The sequence below is a fragment of the Colossoma macropomum genome, unplaced genomic scaffold, assembly GCF_904425465.1.
Source record: "Colossoma macropomum unplaced genomic scaffold, Colossoma_macropomum, whole genome shotgun sequence".
Lineage (NCBI taxonomy): Eukaryota > Metazoa > Chordata > Actinopteri > Characiformes > Serrasalmidae > Colossoma > Colossoma macropomum.
The window spans coordinates 21,590,582-21,605,184 of NW_023494800.1; positions in this window are offsets into that span (position 1 = coordinate 21,590,582).

The following is a 14,603-nucleotide window of genomic DNA, read 5'->3' on the forward strand; positions in this document are numbered from 1 at the left end:
TATGCTTAGTGTTAGGATCACTTTTGTGATTCTGTATAGGTCTTTTTGGCTCCGACCTTTGTTTGTTTTTGGACCCGACTTTCTAAACTCTAATAAACCTGGTTTTCACTGTTTATCCGCGAGCGTCTGGATTCTGCTACAGCGTCACACTCAGGGACCCCCAGACAGTCCAGATTTTTGTTCTATTTTTTGTGTTGTGAGTTGGGATACAGCAAAAATGATGGCCTTCTGGGGATCCCAGAGAACCACTGCTCTAAAGAACCATCAACTGAAATCTTCCTTAGGGAAATGAAAGTGCTTCTTTTGTGGCACTGTGCAAAGAACACTTTTTGGCACTATTATTTTTAAGAGTGTAAGGTTTACACAGATGGTTGGTTTAAATATTTTGTTCTTCTCACTAGAGAGCAGATTGTGTTCTGTTAGTTCACAGCCAGATTTAAAATGCTTAACGATGGATGGAATTAGCTAGTTATCACCATGAGACAATGACGCTTTGTCAAAATTTTAGTCACCTCAGGCTTCCTAAAGTCGTCTGGATCTGCTACAATTTTCCTGGGGAATTGAGTGGAATGAAAACAGTGCATTTCAGCATGGTTGGACAACAGCATCGCAACATGTTGACTGAGCTCCATAATATTCATCCCTCAGATATTTCCACTGTTACCAAAAACTGACTGAGTTGACAGAAGAGAAAATGTAGGCCATGCTAAGTGGATGTTAGAGATGTGTTTCTGAGTCATATCTGCGATATGTCATGTCACAAGAAAACGTTTTGTCTTGTATCTGAACAACGCTTCAGCTCCAAAAAAAAAGTGTGTCAGCTCAGTGGGCCATGAATCTAGACACCTGGTAATCAAGGCTTCATAAAAAGCCACAGTGCTCCCCATCATCATCCACCAAGAGCCTAGTATATTGAACTAGCAACTTCAAAGAGTGTCCCCAGACTGTCTCGACCAGCCTTGCTGCAACAGTCAAACAGTCTAGTTTATTAGCAGGCAAGAGACCAGGCAGCTAGAATGTGATTAAATTAGTCTGGGCAGTGTTCTTCAGCCCAAGTGTAGCACTAGTGAGTCAGTTAATTGAGTAGACAGATGGCAGAGTTGCAAAAATAATACGAAAATGTGTCGAGAGTCCTTGAAAGTCCATTCCATTTTGTTCTGACTGGATATACAATGTCTGAATAACCTCTTATTGTGAGAAAGTGTTTAGCTACCAAAGTCTCAGTTGACTTGCTTTAGGGTGGATTTTTTCCTCAACACAGAAATGAAAAACTTGATTTGTACACTCTTAAAAACCATGGATCTTCAAGGGTTCCTCAGTAAAGCCAAAGGTTCTATTTAGAACCATGAGTTCTACATAGAACCATTTCATACTTAAAAGGTTCTTTGCGTGGTGAAATGGATCTTCAGGGTGATGGATAATGTGTTGTATATTCTATATAGAACCATATACAAAGAAAATGGTTCTATATGGAACCATGAACATGCAAGGAACCCTTTGCATGATTAAAGGGTTCTTTGTATCATGTAAAGGTTCTTCAGATTAATAGAGAATGTGCTGTAGATGGTTCTATATAGAACCTTTTTGAAAAGTGTTCTATATAGCAAACAAAACGGTTCTTCTATTGTAACAAGCTTGACATCAAAACAACAGAACAATCCTTTTGGGTGCTGCCACGCATCCCTCTGGCTCTGACACTTCCATGGAATCCTCTGGGAGATCAGGTGACTCCTGACCTTCCACCTCGCTCCAATCCCCGCTCAGCCTCTCCTGAATACTAATCAGTTTCACCTGTTCCTGTCTTTGTTTGCCGAGTTAGAGAAGTATAAAGCCTGGGCTTTTAGTTTAGTTCTTTGCGAGGTATTGCGTTCTTTCGAGAACTGCTGAGTGTTATTATTGGTATCCTTTTTTCTGGATTTGACTACTTTTCTGAATTTTTGGACTTTTTGACCTTTTTGTTTTTGCCCTCTGGACTCTGTTTGCCGATTGTTATGTTTGTTTTTTTGTACTTTCTGTCTCTGTTGGATTTAACTTTTGCCTGTTACCTGACTACGATTTTGGATCACGATTTCACAAGTAAAGCGTTTTTTCAACCGCAAGCGTCTGAATCATTCTGGCACGTTACAGGTGCCATATAGAACCATTTAAAAAAGTTCTGTATAGAACCATCTACAGCACATTCTCCATCAATCTGAAGAATGATTTCAGCATGCAAAGTTCTAAACAGAACCACTGCCTTTACATATTTCATGACTCAAGGGGTCTCACAGCATTGAATCAAATGGTGTAATTAAAGCAGTAAATGGAAAATTTGATTCAGAATAACAGCTGAAAAATACCACTTTTTGTGTTGGCTTTATGATCAAGCTCACAAATATTTGCATAGTTACATACACTCACAGCTGGAAAACATATGGAAATACAAACATTTATACTGTGAGACCCCATATCTCACATTGCTGTATCATATACAAGACTATGCCCATTGTATTAGCCCTGATATCATTACACACGCATCTATTCCAAGACTTTCAGGACTACACTGTGCCTGGAGGAGGACTGTCCCTTGAGAAGGTTGTTATGACTGAGATGAAGACCTGCCCACGTGGGCCTTAGCTTTATTGACTAGAGTTAACAGTTGACATGGGCCTCTTGGCAAAAATCCGTCTTTATGTCTATGGACCAGTGTTTCAACCAATATGCATATTTAGTCTAATTTACATATAATCTGCATAAAGTTATAGAGCTGTATGCAAACATTTTAGTAACCCAAAATTACTTTTAGATTGTTGTAGAGTAAAGAAGTAAACACAAACACTGCAGCAAACTGTTTAAAAAATAACATTTTCTGCAAATCACTGTTGTTGGAAGAAAACCTCTTATCTTCAAAATGATAACTTTACAGGAAAAGGAAAAACCTACTTTACTTTTAATTTAAGTCAATGAAACCGGACTTTTTTCCCAAGTTTCTTTTGGTCCATTCTTCATGAAATTTACACACAATGTAAGGAGCAACAAGCATGTGATTAACAGAAAAAACGGACAAAAATAAAATAGTCATTTTGGTATGTGAAAAAGTTTTGACACTCTGCTAAGTCAATTCTTAGTAACACCTGCTTTGACAGATATCACAGCTTGCAAACACTTTTGTTGGCCAGCTGGTAGTCTTTCTGTTCTTGTTTTAGGAATTTTCTCTCACTCTTCTTTGCATAGCAATTCAAGTTCTATGCTATTTTGCTTAAGATCTACCCACAGATTTTCAATTATGTTTAAGTCATGGTAATATGAGGACCGTTCCAAAAACTTCAGCTTGCATTACTTGAAGTAGGTCATGGATAACTTTGAGATATGCTTTGGATCTTTGTCCTGTTGTAGAAGCCAGACTCTTTATCTAGTGGAGCTATTTAGTGGAATGCATTCTTCTTCTATCTCCCTATGCAGTGTTTTCTGGCAGCCACACAACCCAAAAGCACATTAGATCCACCCCCATGCTTAACACTTGGCAAGGTGTTCTTTTCATCAAATGCTGCCCCTTTTTTCTCCAAACATATATTTAATTTGTGACAGAAGAGTTCCATTTTACTTTATAAATCCATAGCAATTGTTTTCAAAATGCCTCTGGCCTATCTAGACACTGTTTTTATACTGCAGGTGTTAATATTTTGTTTCTAATTCTTTTTTTTTTCACTGTAAACATCAATAAAACATGTAATTTGACCAGGGATGTCCAAGCTTTCACGTACAAGTGTAACTGCTTATTCCCAGTCTATGTTAAAGGGGAGAGAAGTGGATATTTTTAAACCTCTCTCTTCCCCCTTTTTCTGTCCTCTCTTCTTGGGTCCATTAACTTGTTCTGCTGTTTTATCTTTTTGGCTCTGTTTAAGTCTTTTTGCCTTAGTTAAGCCTTTCTGTGTGAGGTTGTGAATTCATGCAAATATTTGGACATATTCAGATTTTTTTTTCCCTGTTGATGAAAAGCCTCGTCTAGGACTTTCACTCATTTTCTTCATCATTTTCACTTTTCATGCTCTTCTGATTTTTCTATTCAGTGTTATAATCTTTTGATTAGAATTATGACTCTTGATGTTCTGTTTTTAATTTTTTGGTAAGCCACCATCACAGAAATTATGAATGGGTGTTATTCATGCATTTCCAAATGTATATCTGCATTTACGTCATCCTTATTTAAAGTGGTATAGATGGTGGGAAAATATCCAGCATCTATAGCTGTTGCTACATTAGCCATAAATTGTGAAAAGCCAAGTTTTGCTGTGTGAGATGAAACCGTTGTTATTGGTCTTTGTAGGCTTTTGTCACAGCCGAGTGTGACCTACTTTGGAGGGAATGTTTGTCACCCAAGAGGCTTTTAGATTCATATAAAACCACTATACAGTGGGAAGTGAATTTCAGAAGCAGTAAGACACAAACTGTACTGACACAAGCACAGTTTTGCATAAGAGTAAATCATAAATGGTGATATAACAGACTATATTTTTGGAAAAAGAGCAAAATGCTGCCCTGATTAATGCAGATATTATGACTAGCTGTGTTTTGTATTGTTCATTTATTGGCAGGTGTCAGTAGTATTCAACAAAAGCACAGTGTATTATGTCTTTAACCCTGTAAAATCCCAGGCTTATTACATACTAAGGATTATTATTCAGTAACTACAGGGACTCAAATGCAAAAAGGTATTCTTAGGTTACAGAAGTGTGTGATAAAACTTTGGGCCCACCATTGGGCCCTGGCCTTTTAAGGGGTTTAATGGAACAATAAAAAGAAGCATTTGTTTGCGTGTGTAAAACAAATACATTCATTTTTGTACTGGATTGACATGTGATATGATTAGTATACTATTATTTCTTTTTTTTCTTATTATTGACATTAAAGATGAGATTGATAATACTTTTGGTTAGTTAAGCACAAATCAAAGTTTTTAACAGGATGTTAAACTATTATGCTCAAAATTGAATGAACTCGTGGTAGATGTGAGTTTAACCACACAGATACTCCAAAGACGAGGTTAATAAAGGACAAAATTGTTAATGAAATTTATGTGCTGCCATTTTATCATTAGATTTGACAATATCCACCATCGATGAATAAGGGCCAATATCTTTTCAGGGCCTTTTTCAGTAGACTATAGGGAAGTTAGGCAGGTAAAACTATAATTCCCTGTGCTCTGAACTGCTGGTTTATAGTGAGGACAGTTGAAGACTAAAAGAAGCTAATTATATTAAGTGAAAAGTAGCGAGTTACCTGCCCATTAGCAGCTAGATAGATAGACAGACAGACAGACAGACAGACAGACAGATAGATAGATAGATAGATAGATAGATAGATAGATAGATAGATAGATAGATAGATAGATAGATAGATAGATATTACTTCTTAGTAAACTGGCACTGTCAGATAGCAATATACACCGATCAGCCATAACATAGAACAAAAACTCCTTGTTCCTAAACTCTTTGTCCATTTTATCAGCTCCACTTACCATACAGGTGCACTTTGTAGTTCTACAATTACAGACTGTTGTCCATCTGTTTCTCTGCATACTTTGTCACCCCCTTTTACTCTGTTCTTCAATGGTCAGGACCCCCACAGGACCACCACAAAGCAGTTATTATTTGGGTGGTGGATCATTCTCAGCACTGCAGTGACACTGGCTTGGCAGTGATGTGTTAGTGTGTGTTGTGCTGGTCTGAGTGGATCAGACACAGCAGTGCTGCTGGAGTTTTTAAACATCTCACTGTTCAGTCTGCTGGACTGAGAATAGCCCACCAACCAAAACAGCCAACAGAGTCCTGTGGGCAGCGTCCTGTGACAACTGATGAAGGACAAGAGGATGACTAACACCCAAATAATAACTGCTCTGTGATGGTCCTGTGGGGGAGCTAATAAAATGAACAATGAGTGTAGAAACAAGGAGGTTGTTTTAATGTTATGGCTGATTAGTGTATTTCAATGTGGAATTTATTTGAACAGAAAGCATGAATGAAGTGAAATTTAATACATACCTTTTGCTTTTTAGCACGAGAACCTGGTGGTTTCTGACTGCATATGTAATTAAACATTTATTAATTATGTAATGAATAATTAAATAAGTAGTGTAGTTTGGGCATGTGCACATGCAGGACAGTGTCAAGTCAGTCAGGAGGTAGCAGAGGGTCTTAGACTTTATAGTTAGTGGTTAATTCAGCTTAGAATAGACAGCAGACAAAGATCAATGCAGAATGTGTGGAAGCAATGAAAGAAAAAGTGGACAGCAAGTGGCTCCCTTAGGAATGATAGGAGTTACATCTACCATTTCTCCCACAGTGCCTAGAGCAAAGCGCCTCAATGAAGAATATCAGCAGGGGGGAGCCAGACCTATATCAGACACCATCACATCAAAACCTGTAAAATACTCTCTACACTCTCTACACTCACATGATGTAGGTTTCAAAGAAATCTGTTGGCCATGTCCATTTGAAATAGCATGCCATCAAATAAATCTCAGGTTTTCAGTGCAAATTTTCTAGTCTCATTTTACCTCTAATGAATCCATTATACTGTAATATGGAGTGAAACAGAACAAGCCTATGAAAGCTTCTGACCTGGACCAAATCAAAAGAACACAGTGCTGTCCCTTTCCCTGTGGGCCTGATGTTAATGTGCTGCATGTAGGTGGCTGGAACATGCACTTATAAAAGAGAGAAGGTGAGAAGCAGAGGAGTTAAGTAATGAAGGACTGCTTTAAAAGTGCATGTGAGTTTATCAGTAGTTTGGCAGTGTAGTCACAGTCTGTAAGCAGTGACCTGGAGCCAACAGCACCTTCACATTTACATGTAAAATAAGGGGAAGATCCTTTAACTTCTACCAGAATCCTGCTGATCCACACCAGCTTCATAAAACCCCTTTTCTAAATTTCTGATGCTGAGAAAGCAAATGTGAGATGGCAACCCTGAGTCAAGTCCCTGGATTTAGACATAAAACATTTTCTTACAATAAAATTTTGCAACACTGAACTGGCATGTCAGAGAGGGTGAACTTGCTTTTTACAAATGGATTGAATATTTCTTTAGAGCCATGCTGCTTTGTAGGACAGAATTCACAGCAGCCCACCTGCCACAGACCTACCTGACACAGAACCATTTAACTTCAACAAGTTTTGCTATTTAGAACCAAAGCCAGAAGATCTCAAGCACAGAGACTTGAAATATCTATACAACTGAGAGGCAATAACTGTAACACTTCAGCAGAAGGGGACAAAATAAATCCCTTGTAGTGTGTGCTTATTAAGCCTTAATAGCACTTACATTGGTAATTATAAGGCTGCTTATCACTACATTCTTGCATAATAACAAGGGTGTAATAAGCATTTTTCTAGAGCATGTTTATTTGTGTACTACACATAATTGTAATAATAATAATCTTTTGAACATTATATGTGTTTTATTATACCCTTATTAAGCCTCATCAAGCCAAACTTATCAAGCAAGTAGTAACTAGCATGAATTAAGCATTTTACAAAATATGTTTATTTGTTGTATATTACGCATCCTAATCTTTTGCACGACATGTAAGCTGTCCTATATGATTCCCTTATGAATCCTTATCAAGTCAATAGCAATTAACTTATCAAAACAACAACTACTAAGTAGCTGCTTATTACTACATAATTAAGTAGTAACAAGAGTAAATCAAGGATTTTTCAGAGTTTTTTATTTATGCATTGTATAGTGCTGTAGTACTTGAGTTTCAACACCACAGGGTCATCTTCTAGGCCTTGGGTTAAAGACATTAGGCAAGTATATTACTTCCTTAATTTAGTACTTTTCTTTTTATCTCTCAAACACACATCTATGTAAAGCAAAACACACTTGAAACCACAAGTGGGACTCCTTATATTACACAAATAAAAATGCATGGAAAATGTTTAATTCATTGTAGTCACAGTCAGTTAATTACCAACTATTCTTGTATTACTTTGGAGCAACTTGTGTATTTAAATTTTAATTAAGCTTTAATACAATTCATATTAAATGCACTTAGTTGTGCTTTTGAGTGATTATTTTGAACAACTGAAAAATGCACTTGAGTGAATTTAAGTATGTTATTTGTAGACATAACTGTTGTCATACTTGGAATATAAAAACTACTGGATGTATTGATACAGTGCAACTTACTGTGTTATACTGCAAATAAAACACTGTTAAATGCATTTTAAATTAGATTTTAATATCACTAAATACACTTAAGTACATGTTACATGTACCTTTATAAATGATAAACAAATATATTCTTAGGAGTAATTAAATACAACAACTATATACTTAAATTGTATTTAAGTGATATTGAAATACATCTTCCTTGCCTGAATTCTTAATTGGAATAATTTATGTTGGAATAAACTCGAGACACAAATTTTACAAATATTTGTGAAATCTATTTTAAAGGTGTAGTCTTATTCGATTGCTAAGTGATTTGAGTTACTTTGCAAATAAATGCAAGAAAAATGTACTAAAGCATGCTTTAAAAGTCACTGCTTTAAGATATGCCTCTGAATATTACACTTAAGTTGACGACAGTTCTATTCTTTTGTTTAATTGTGCTTCAGTGTGTTAAGGAACACATTCATTCAAGAGTATTTACTTCTAACACAATAAAGTACAATTTAAAAAAATACATAAAAGTATATATTACATCAAATTTTAAAAGAAATCTTTCAGTTTCCTATAAATACTTGAAGTGTTATTAATGTATTAAGTATGATTCTTTTATGTAGGAAAAATGGACAATGCTGTGCAAAAATTATGATGTATAGTACACAAACAAAAGTGCTCTGGAAAACTACTAACTCAACTACTGGCACTATATGAGTGTTACCAGAGGTTTCAATTAAGGGAAGATATTCAGTGACAAATAAAGAGTCTCAGTGGGAGCCATTGTTATATCTAAAGTCTGGATTTCAATGGAATATTTATTTCATTTTGAAAATTGATACCTGGGGAAACTCACCACCTGTCATTGTTCAGCTGTAGCTCAAAATAGACAAACCTCACAAACAAACAACCCACTGTTCCATTAACAAAGACAGCCTTGAAATATGAAAACTCCGTTCACATCCCTACAGTTTACCACCAGCTTTTGTCATCATAAAAGTAAAAAAAATGTAAATGAACAAAGCTGTTTCCTGCAAACCTCTATCATTATAACAGCTGCAGCAAGAGCAGCTCAGGTCACTCTCAACTTCTGCCAACTTCATTTGAGGCCTGAGGTGTATCCCTAAACTCAAATATGAGACGTTAGCTTCACTTTCATAGCCGTTCCAAGAGTGCTTCTTGATTTTTGGAGCACCACCAATGCCTTAAAGAGGCTAATGAGCTTTGATACCATCACTTGGCATCCAAGGCGTACCAAACTGGCAGTGCTAACTTCATTCTGTAAACCACAGCCCTGCCTTATGAACAGGAAATTGGCATTTTTACAGAGGCGTGTGTCATCCCAGAAGCCTCTCTAATGTAGTAATGAGGGATGAGAGGCAGGTGATGGAGGAGCGAGGACTGCAGGCAGCAGTGCTCTGATGCAGCGCTGTTGCTAATCCAACATTTAGCATGCTAATCCTTCCTGCTGGGGATCTTTCCACTGCAGTGACAGAGACACACACACACGACACTGAGGATAATTCACTCAAAACTTAAAGCTGTCATAGATAAATTTAATACAGCTTACATTTATTTAGCATCCTGGGAGACTGCTGTGTAACAAGACATTCACCGATAATCAAAAGTGTTGATGGTCATTCGTTGTTATGGAACTTTTATAGAAACTTGAGTGCTTTTGACATCTTTATCCGCATTGTGAGGTGAGGATAGGCATCTCAGCCCACACACTGAACACCATCATCTTACTGAATCACTGACATAGAAAGATGTAGACTGGGGTGGAAAGAGTACGAAAAAGTCAACCTAAGTAAGAGTGCTGCTACTGTAGTGATATCACTTATTTGATTATAAATAAACATATTAATAAAGTAAGAGTAAATATGCTGTTTATAGGAAACTGCCTGAGTAATCACTAGTAAGTGAATAATTACTAGATATGTTGGCTAACAGGGACAATGCTAGAGATCTATAGATGGGGTGCTAATCCTTTACTTGGGGTCACTGGGGGCTCACCACTGGGAGAAACAAAAAATGCCTGTTCATCATGACTTCTTAGTATTTTTTGTGGAGTTTTGGTAGCTTTGTGTGCGGTGATGGCTGTACTTACTAAGCCACGTAAGCAGCTGCTTAGGGTCCCGTGTCCACCAGGAGGCTGCCTAACAACTTCTGGTTTATGACTGTACCATGATGCTGTCTAAGATGCTTGAGTGAGGGGGAAATGCGATTGGTTGATCATGTCTTAAGAAAGAACAGACAGCAAAAAACAGGAAATAAAAAGAGAAAGGTTGACACTGTTTATTTCAAAATAATTGCGTTTGTGGACGTCAATGCTATTAGTTAGCCTCTACATTTCAGTGCATCAGGTAACAAATTAACTGGTTTGCTAATATTATATACAGCACATTAGGATTCTTAACTTAGGAACTTTTCATTTTGCCCTTGAATTCAATGTTGTCATGTTGTGAGAGCAATATAATTCCATAAAATGAAAAAATAATGAGGATTCTGAATGTAATTCTATGTACATAATTTCAAAGTTTATGGTAAAGGAAGATGAGAAAAATATATTGGATTGGAAAAATTTAACTTTACCTAGGTAGTTAGTAGGGGGCCAGAAATTATTCCCTCCCGTTTTATTTTTACACTGTGTTTATTTTATACAATGTGTACATCTGGGGGAGGACATTGGGCCCCCCCTAGAAAAATCCTGTTTAGGGCCCTCAAAAGGCTAGAGCTGACCTTCATCATGTAATAAGAGGAGACCTACCTAGTGTGTAGGAATTGAAAATGACCAAATTTAGGATAAGATGTTTTTTAAAAATCAAGATAACTGGGCAAATTAAATAAACTTTTTATAAATATAAAACTGAAATCATTTTTTATGGCTCCTGTGATTCAATCAGAGATATAAGCAGTGACTTTGGGCCTTTATGCACAAACTTGCACAGTCATGTTAAAAATGTCGGAGTAATCTTCAGTTTAGCTTTAAAATTTGATAAAATGATTAATTCTGTAGGAAAGGTTTTTTCCAGCCTTTTTTTGGTCTTTTCTTTCTTTTAAGGTCTTAGAAGTGGTTATCCCTGCATTCATCTCATTTCAGCTAGACTGTAACTCTCTTTGCATGGGAATCAGTCAGTTTGGTTTCATGTCTTCAGATGGTTCAAAATGCAGCTGGGCTTCTGACTGGCACCAGGAAGAGTGACAGTATTGCTCCTGTTCTGATCTCTGCACTGGCTGCCTGTTAGATTCAGAACAGAATTAAAAATTTTATTGTAAAACACTTCACGCTTTGGCACCTCATTACATTTGTGACCTCCTATGTCTCTATTCCACCTCTTGGTCTCTTAGATCATCTGATAAGCTTTTAAAAATTCCACAGTTGAGGCTGAGGTCTAAAGGAGATTGTGCCTTCTCCTCCAGTATTGTGGAGCAGTGTACCCCTCTCCATCAGGTCCTCCCCTGCTCCAAATACTTTTAAATTCTACTTGAAGACTCGTCTTTTTTTCTCTGGCATTTACCTCTGTAAGATATGTGCTGTCTCAAAGATATTTCAGTGTTGTCTGCAGGGCTACCTCAAACCTTTCAGAAGCCCTAAGCAAGATCCCCACCCCCTACCCCCTGCCACCACTTGCTAGCTGATATGCTGTAAAATTAAAGACTAACTAATAACAATACCTGCTTATCCTAGTGGGCAATACCCCACCGCAACCCAGAAGGATAAGCGGTTTAGATGATGGAATAATAACAATACCTACCACATGCTGTCTAAATTGAATTTAAATTGCCTGAGTATCTAAACCTGGATTAATCTCAATCTGAGTATCTACACCTGGATTAATCTCAGTCTGAGTATCTAAAGATGGATTAATCGCAGTCTGAGTATCTAAACCTGGATTAATCACAGACTGGGTATCTAAACCTGGATTGATCACAGCCAAAGTATCAAAATCTGTATTAATAACAGCCTATTTAAACCTGGATTAATCACAGCCTGAGTATCTAAACCTGAATTAATTACAGCCTGAGTATCTACATCTGGATTGATCACAGCCCAAGTATCAAAATCCAGATTAATCACAGCCTATCTAAACCTGGATTAATCACAGCCTGAGTATCTAAACCTGAATTAATCACAGCCTGAGTATCTACACCTGGATTAATCACAGTCTTTTTTCTGTTTGTAAATCAAATTACCCCACTAGTTAAATTTCAATATAATTTCAGTATATTTGTTTAATTCTTTTCCTTTTTTATGTACTTAACTATATAAATGTACAACCCCATTTTCAAAGAAGTTGGGATGCTGTGCAAAATGTAAATAAAAACAGAATGCAAAGATGTACAAATCAAGTAAACCATATTTTAAAGAAAAAATACTACAAATGCAACATATCAAATGTTAAAACTGAGAAACTTGGTTGTTTTTTGAAAAATATATGTCCATTTTGAATTTGATGCCAACAATACATTCCGAAAAAGTTGGGACGGGGGCATGTTTACCATTGTATTTTATCACCTCTTCTTTTAACATCACTCTGTAAGCTTTTGGGAACTGAGGAGTCCAGTTTCTGTAGTTTTGAAACTGATATGTTTTCCCGTTCTTGTTTGATATAGGATTTCAGCTGCTCAACAGTTCAGGTTCTCCTTTGCAGTATTTTTCATTTCATAATGCACAATATATGTTTTCAGTGGTGACAGGTCTGGACTGCAGGTAGGCCAATTTAGCGCACGTACTCTTTTAATACAGAGCAAAGCTGTTGTAATACATGCAGAATGTGGTTTGACATTGTCTTGCTGAAATAAGCAGGGCCTGCCCTGAAAAAGATCTAAGTTCTAAGTCTGGATGGAAGCATATGTTGCCAAAACATGTATCTGTTGTTCAGCATTAATGGTGCCTTCATAGATGTGCACATCATGAATACTGGCTTTTGAACTGTGCACTGATAACAAGAGTGGTCTTTAGCCCAGAGAACGCAGTGTCCATGATTTCCAAAAACAATTTCAAATTTTGATTTGTCGGACCAAAGGACTCTTTTCCACTTCCCCTCAGTCCATTTTAAATGAGCTCAGGCCCGAAGAAGGTGGCAGCGTTTCTGAACCCTGTCTATATGTGGTTTCTTCTTTGCATTTTAGAGTTTTAACTTGAATTTGTGGATGCAGTGACAAGTTTTTTCACAGACTGTGTTTTTCAGAAGTGTTCCTGAGCCCATACAGTGATTTCCACAACAACAGAATCATGTCCGTTTTTAATGCAGTCCCGCCCGAGGGCCCAAAGATCTTGGCCAGCAAATACTGTTTTTTGGCCTTGTCCCTTGCATACAGAGATTTTTCCAGATTCTCTAAATCTTTTAATGATATTCTGTACCGTAGATGATGAAAAGCAAAAGTTCTTTGCTATTTTATGTTTAGAAATGTTATTCTTGAATTGTTGCACTATTTGATCGTGCAGTCTTTCACAGAGTGGTGAACCCCTCCTCATCTTTACTTCTGAAACACTCAGCCTCTCTGGGATGCTTTTTTAATACTCAATCATGTTACTGACCTGTTGCCAATTAACCACCAGGTGTTTTTTTTAGCATCACACAACTTTACCAGCCTTTTGTTGCCCCGTCCCAAGTTTTTTGGAATGTGTTGTTGGCATCAAATTTAAAATGGGCATTTTATGTATTTTTCAAAAAACAATAAAATTTCTCAGTTTAGACATTTGATATGTGTCTTTGTACTATTTTCAATGAAATATAGGGTTTAAATGATCTGCACATCTTTGCGTTTTGTTTTTTAGTTACATATTGCACAGCATCCCAACTTTTTTGGAAATGGGATTGTATTTTACATATGTACACTGACTCTAAATCTAATATTTTTATTGTTCATTTGTTTATTTAACATATTCATTATATATACATATACTCATATTGTTGTCATGTTTATTGCACATTTTCCTGTTGTTTTTTGTTTTGCACAATGCTACTGCACTTTTGGTAGATGCTAATGTATATACTAGACTAAATAAACTCAAGCAAAAATAGAGTTGTTAAAGTGTTGTTAAAGGGGACAATGTACTCAAAAATATAATGCAACTAGTTGTATTCACTACTTTCCACCTCTGAATATGTACTATATGGACAAAAGTATTGCAACACCTACACATTACACCTACAGGAGCTTTTATGACATCCCATTCTAAATCCATATCCATTAATATGGAGTTTGCAGCTATAACAACTTCCACTCTCCTGGGAAGCTTTCTACAAGATTTTTAAGTGTGTCTGTGGGAATTCTTGCCCATTCATCCAGAAGAGCATTTGAGAGGTCAGACACTGGTGTTAAATGAAAGGGCCTGACTCACACTCTCTGTTCTAGTTCATCCCAAAGGTTTGATGGGGTTGAGGTCAGGGCTCTGTGAGGGCCTGTCAAGTTCTTCCACACCAAACCCACCCAGCCATGCCTTTA